Source organism: Dipodomys merriami, unplaced genomic scaffold (genome assembly GCF_024711535.1).
Source record: "Dipodomys merriami isolate MVZ:Mamm:240054 unplaced genomic scaffold, mDipMer1.0.p SCAF_28, whole genome shotgun sequence".
In the NCBI taxonomy this organism is placed as follows: Eukaryota; Metazoa; Chordata; class Mammalia; order Rodentia; family Heteromyidae; genus Dipodomys; species Dipodomys merriami.
Genome location: NW_027204270.1, coordinates 993,147 through 999,869, shown reverse-complemented (window position 1 = coordinate 999,869; position 6,723 = coordinate 993,147). Strand labels below are relative to the sequence as shown.

The window sequence follows — 6,723 nt, the reverse complement described above, 5'->3', positions numbered from 1 at the left end:
GTGGGAGGTGAGGCGGGAGGGGAGGTGGGAGGTGAGGCAGGAGGGGAGGTGGGAGGTGAGGCGGGAGGGGAGGTGGGAGGTGAGGCGGGAGGGGCGGCCGGGAGGTGAGGCGGGAGGGGAGGTGGGAAGTGAGGCGGGAGGGGAGATGGGAGGGGAGGTGGGAGGGGAGATGGGAGGTGAGGCGGGAGGTGAGGCCGGGAGGTGAGGCAGGAGGGGAGGTGGGAGGTGAGGCGGGAGGGGAGGCGGGAGGGGAGGTGGGAGGTGAGGCCAGGAGGTGAGGCGGGAGGGGAGGTGGGAGGTGAGGCGGGAGGGGAGATGGGAGGTGAGGCAGGAGGGGAGGCGGGAGGTGAGGCGGGAGGGGAGGTGGGAGGTGAGGCTGGGAGGTGAGGCTGGGAGGGGCGCAGGGCTGGGGAGGGGGCCACGTACCGGCTTGGCTTTGGTGACATGTTCCACCCACACCCACCAACTGCCCCATAGCCCTGCAGGCCTGGTGTCGGCCTCCATCCACACCCCACAGAGACCAGGAGATCCATCTGTCTGTCTGTCCGTCCCCTCGTGGGCTCCCAGCTCTGTGAGTAATATTTAACTTGGAAGAGGAGAAGTTAACAACAAGTTTGGATTGCAACCCACTTGCCAAGAGAGAAGGGAGGGGGAGGTATGTGGAGAGGAAGAGAGGGGGGAGGGAGGGAGGGAGGGAGGACAAAGTGGAGAGGAAGAGAGCTGGGTGGGAGGCAGGCCCCAGGGCAGCTGCAGCGGGGACCCCAGGACCTGGCCCGAGTGTGTCACTGAGGCTGGGCCGAGAGCCACCACGGAGCTCCCAGGACGTGCTCTGAGGCCACTCGGCTGTGTGCCTAAGCCCTCCCTCAAGCCTCAGTTTCCTTTAAGAGACCACTGGGTTCGAGGCATGGAAGGATTCCATTCTGGAGCAGAGACTAACACACACACACACACACACACACACACACACACACACACACGTACGCACGCACACAGGCATATACACAAACATTCAAAACCACACACACACACACATACACAGTGCAAGCAAAACAGCCCCCCCACACACATGCACACACACGCACACACACGTACGCACGCACACAGGCATACGCACGCACACAGGCATACACACATGCGCACACATACACAAACATTCAAAACCACACACACACACACACACACACAGCAAGCAAAACAGCCCCGCCTGTAGCTCAGAGGTCTCAGCCCAAGGCTGGAAAAATCCATGAAGCAGAGCGGGGATGGGGCCCTCCGCGTGGGGCGGGCGGGCTTGGAGGGGGGACAGGGCCCTTCCCAGGGCACAGCACCGCAGGCCGCGGCCTCCCTCTCAGGAAGTCCGGCTGTCTGTGGGGCAGCAGCAGCCCCGCCTGCCCAGTGCCTGCTAGTGCGACGCGCCCCCAGCACGGGCCCTGCATGCATGCGCTTTGGGGGCCGGCAAGGGGGGCCCGTGAAGGTGTGAGGGGAGCCAGGGGACGGTGCGCTCAGCTTTCCTGCCCTGTCTGAGCCCCCTCCAAAGCCTGGGCAGATCCAGCCCGCAGTGCTGTCTCGCTCTGGACAGAAGCTCCCAGTCTTCCAGCCTCTCAGCTCCAGAGGGCTGCCAACCTTCAGTGAAGCCCAAGGGATGGGCTGCCCCAGTACCCATGCCTTCCTTCTGGTCAAGAGGACCCAGGCCGGCCAGGGCCCCCAAGCCCAGTCCCGGCGCCAGGGCCTCCTCCCCGACGAGGCCTCTTCTTTCCAATTCACAGAAGTGAAGCTTCGTGGGCCCCCCAAAGGGCTGTAGAGATGCTCCCTGTGACTCTGTCTCTTAGTGACAGGCCCCCAGGACCTTCCACGCGCCTCCACCCCCGGCCTTGCATGCAAGGCCGACCGTCGCTCCCCTCCCTGCAGACAATGTGTGGACAACCTTCCCCAGAGCAGCCACGGCCCAGAAAACTCCCTGATCCATGGCTGCCCTCCTTCCACCTTCCAGCCCAGATCTCCCGCCTGCCAGTGAGCACTGGCCCTCCGGTGAGCTAAAAAGGAGAAACTGAGGCTGGGCCCTGCTCTCCTCTCTTCCTACAAGGGGATGTTTGCTGGGCCCACAGCCCAGATGTCCTGAGTGGGAAGGCCCAGAAGGCCAGAGCCTCCACGCCCACTGTGGTGGCCGTGCCGGGGACGGTCAGGAGCGGAGCCCGCGCCCCACAGCCCCGTGCGGCAGAGCTGGCCGCAGTGGGGGTGAGCCCGCAGAGCGCCGGCCTCTGCTCTGCAGCACCTGCCCCTTCCCGCAGCCCTGGGCACCGGACGCGTGTCACTTGAGAGGCTGGCAAGGCCTGGTGTGAGCAGCAGGTGTGCACACTCATGACTTGTGCACCGATTAGTTCCATGCTGTGCCAGACACGCCCATGAGGAGCACAGAGACTCTCTCCTCTCCCTCTCACCTCTCCAGGGGTCAGAGCCACTGCACCGGAACGCGAGCCGCGGGAGCTGCTGCTGAGGTGGTCTGTGGTCGCTGCCACGCGAGTCAGCCCCCTGGGGTGGACAGACCTCAACCCCGGCGCCCCACAGAAGGCCCCTGATGGTCACCGACTGTGGAGGGTCTGGCTCACGTGCAGGCTGGCCACGGTGGCTGGGAGCCCTGGGCCTCAGTTGGCTTACTAGCACACAGGGCACGGCAACAGCGGCTGCCTGGCGCTGAGACCGCGCACCGCATAACGTGGTGGAATTAGGGAGCGGGCCCTGGGGGCAGGCTGGAGGAGGGCCAAGCGCGGCACCCACTGGACAGGCCCAGCTGCCGACCCAGGGACTTGCTTGTCTTCGCCTCCACCCCAGGCGGGGCCTGGCGCCACCGGCCAGGTGCGCAGCTGGGCAGTTGACAGCTGATCGTGAATCTAGCCACCCGCCCTCTCCATGAAGGGTGGACAGGTCAGCCCCGCGTCCGAGGGGCAGGCAGGCTCGCAGAGCCAGTCACAGCCTGGAGCCCCACAGGGGCGGCTCTCAGCAGCTCTCTGCCCAGTAGGTCCGGGCGAGGGGCTTAGGTGGGGCTGACGGGCACCGTGGCCTTGGTCTGGAGGAGAAATGGGCCATGGAAGAGGAAGAGGCGGCAGGCTGGGATGGGGCCGTTCCCGGGGGGGGCAGCTGCCTGATGCCTCCCACATCTTGGCTACCTGGGAACGCAGGTGAGGAGCGTGAGGCCTGCGCATGGTGTTAGCCAGGTCACCGGACAGGCGGGCTCGGCCGGGCGCCCAGGCCGCAGGACAGGACGGGGCTCTGGTGGACGGGCACGGGAGTGTCCACCCCACCCGTACCCAGGTGCCACGCTGGAAACAGTTCGCACAGAATGGACCAGCCAAGCTGAGGCCATGGTAGTGGGGGTCCAGGCAGGGTTCGGAGGGTCCAGGGAAAGAAGGTGGCACTGGAGAGGGAATCCATGGGCAGGAAGGAGAGAACACGGGACGCGAACTGGGGGTCTTGGTTTACCGGAAGGGTCTGGGCGGGGTTCTCCAGCAGCCCTCCAGGGCGCACAAGGGGTGGAGAGAAAAATTAAAAAAAAATAGCTGCTGGGCACTGGTGTCACATGCCAATCATCCTAGCCACTCAGGAGGCTGAGATCTGAGGATCGCAGTTCAAAGCCAGCCTGGGCAGGAAAGTCCATGAGACTCTTATCTCCAATAAATCACTAGAAAACCAGAAATGGTGCTGTGGCTCAAGCGGTAGAGCGCTCACCTTGAGTTGAAGAGCTGAGGGACAGCGCCCAGGCCGAGTTCTTTCTAGGATGTCAAACGTCAAGAAGTTGCTCACTGGGCATGCGTCCCTGAGCCTCTGGCGGGTCTGGCTTCCCTGAGGCCTCGTTTCCCAGGCACCAAGACCTCCCAGTGCCATGAGCAAGGCTGTGCGGGCTGGAGGGTGGATTTCAGCGTGAGGTGCTCGCTTGGCATGCTGGAGGCCTTGGTTCAATTCCTAGCACCAGAAATAAAACAAAACACACCCCTCTAAACCTCCTTCCTAAGAAAACCCCAAACCAAAACACAGACGTGGAGGCGCAGTGGCAGCAACGGTGGCCAGGCTTCTGGCGTGTTCCGGGCTCCAGCATCTCGAGTGTGGGGCCTGCGGGCAGGCGGCTGCGGACAAGGCTCTGGGTCAGGGTCAAAGTGCCCAGAGCTTGGCGTCTGCCGGCTGGCTTTCCTCAGAGGAGGGTACCCCGAGGATCCTGCTCCCCAGGAGTTCCGCCATGAGGGGACCTGGTGGAGAAGGGTCACACCTGTGCTGTGGGCCGGCCTGGGAGGAATCAGCATGGGCAGGGGCAAAGCCTTTGCGCTCTGCCTGCTGTGAACATGGAGAAGCAGTCAGGCAGGAACGCTGGCCAAACTGTAGACTTGGTAGGAGCTCTGTGGGGCCAGGAACGCGCCCCCCCATTCCAGATCATCCCAGACACCCCTTAGCTTTGTGCATGTCTACATGTGTGAGGACTGGAGTATGAAGTCTGGACTGGGTCACTCGGCCTTAGCTTTTTCGCTCAAGGCTTTTTCACTGGAGCCACAGCTCTGCTTCTAGATGGCTTTTTGGTTTTTAATTAATTGGAGGCATCTCACAGACTTTCCTTGATCCTCAGATCTCAGCATCCTGGAGTAGCCTGGGTTGCAAGTGTGAGCCAGGGGGCTCAGGTCCCCGTTAGCTTTGGGGTTGGGATGGACGCTGTGCCCACTTTGGCTCTGGCTGATCACTGGCAGGTGGTAACTTCTCAACTACTGGCCATGAGGAGGTATGGGTGTGTGTGGGGGGGTACTGGGGACCCCAGGGCATGCCTGCCCGGCCCTGTGTGTGGGCCTGAATGCCTGCTCTGCTGCCCGTGGGTCCGACGATGTTTCCCAGCCAACACTGCCACGCAGCCTGTCTGCCTGGCACTCCTGTGCCTGGTAAACGCCCGGGCCGCCAGGTGTGCGAGCAAGCCCGCTCCCAGGCTGCGTCAGGGGTGCTTGGCTGGCAGACGTGGCCCAGGCCCTTAGCCATTCCCCCGCGGCCAGCAGATCCTGCCCGGGCACCATGTGCACATGCCCTGCCGTTCTGCCACCCGGTGAGGATGCAAACAGCAGAGCACCACGGACGTGAGCCCGGGCCAGACAGTTGGCCACGGGCTCTGCCTGGGCCGCGTCCTGGGTTGGTTGTCTGGCCAGCCTAACCCTACAACGCCCAAGAAACCCAGGAAGCCAAGGGGGCCGGGGCCACTCTGTGGCTCCAGCCCCACCAGGGGACCAATCAGACAGGACCCGGGAGGCGAGATGTCCACGCACACGGCTGAGGGCGCTCACGGCTGGGACCTCGGGAAGACGGACGGTGCCCGAATGACCCATGTTTCTAGAAATCACTCCTGAGATAAAGTTCGGTGTTTCCTCCAAAAGGATCACCTAGAGGTGGGCAGAGCTCACCAAGAGGAAGGAGCCTCCCGCTGGGCCGGCCCGAAGCACAGGACCTCTGCATTTCAGCATTTGCTGTTTCCCCAGCACGGCCCTGAGGGCTGAAGTATTCTCTTGTAAACTTGTTTTGCGGGCACGGTGGCCCACACATATCATCCTAGCTACTCAAGAGGCTGAGATCTGAGGATTGAGGCTCAAAGCCAGGCCGGGCAGGAACGTTTGTGAGACTTATCTCCAGTAAACCCCCAGAAAACCAAAATGGCGCTGTGGCTCAAGCGGTAGAGCGCTAACCTTGAGCTGAAGAGCTGAGGGACAGCACCCAGGCCCAGAGTTCAAGCCTCGCGACTGACAACACTTGTTTCTGGAGTGCAAGTTATCAGTCCCTGACAAGAAACTATTTGCCAATAAAGCTGACCTTTTCTCCAAGTTCAACTTGTGTGTGTGTGTGTGTTTGTGTGTGTGTGTGAGTGTTGGTACTAGGGCTTGAACTCAAGACTGGTGCCCTACCACTTGAGCCACAGCTCCACTTCTGTTTTTTGGGTGGTTTATTGGCGATAAGTCTCAGGTGCTGGCTCACCCAGTTCAACTTTAATCCTACACTGTGACTCTCAGGGACAGCTGGGGGGGTGTGTGGACATGCTCAATCTTCTCATTTCTACTTTGTGAGGGTCCCGCAGACCCCAGTGGCCGGCAGGACGGCAGTGCTGGGTGGTACGGTGGGGTGGGGTTGGCACCGGTGGGGTGCTGGGCAGCTCCCTCAGCTCCATTCTTTGTTTTTGTTTTGTGTGGGTTTTTTTTTGTTTTGTTTTGTGTTTTTTTGTTTTTACCAGTCCTGAGGTTTGAACTTAGGGCCTGGGCGCTGTCCCTGAGCTTCTGTTGCTCAAGGCAAGCGCTCTACCACTCGAGCCTCAGTGCCACTTCCCGCTTCTTCCGTGTCTGTGGTGCCGAGGGCCTCATGCATGCGAGGCGAGCTCTACCACTGAGCCCCCTTCCCAACCTCAACTCCGCTGGTGTGGAAGGACGCACTGTGGGCCACAGGCCTACAACCACCTGAGTTGTCCTGAGTGGCCCTGGGTGGTGTCCTTCTCAGGTGTCTCAGGATCCCCAGGCTCTGCCAGGTAGAGCCCTGGCCTGGGATCTGCAGCCAGCGTAAATGAGGCCCGGGGGAGCTAGCAACATCCTGAGGGGCCCTTCCTGGGCCCCAAGGGCCTGTACCCCAGCCTCGGGAACCTGGCTGGAGCCATGCTCCCAGGCCGCCTTACCACCACCTCCCTTCCTCCCTTGCTCTGCTCCTCTTGTACCAAGTGGCTGGGCA

General features: G+C 62.1%; 1 long non-coding RNA gene across 1 annotated transcript; it reads left to right on the top strand.

The window, feature by feature from the left end:
- The first annotated feature begins 418 nt into the window (after positions 1–418).
- On the top strand, positions 419–5,834 carry LOC138838086 (uncharacterized). Its single transcript, XR_011375554.1, has 2 exons — positions 419–571; positions 1,764–5,834. It is a non-coding gene; the product is annotated as an uncharacterized lncRNA (long non-coding RNA).
- Positions 5,835–6,723: the final 889 nt, after the last annotated feature.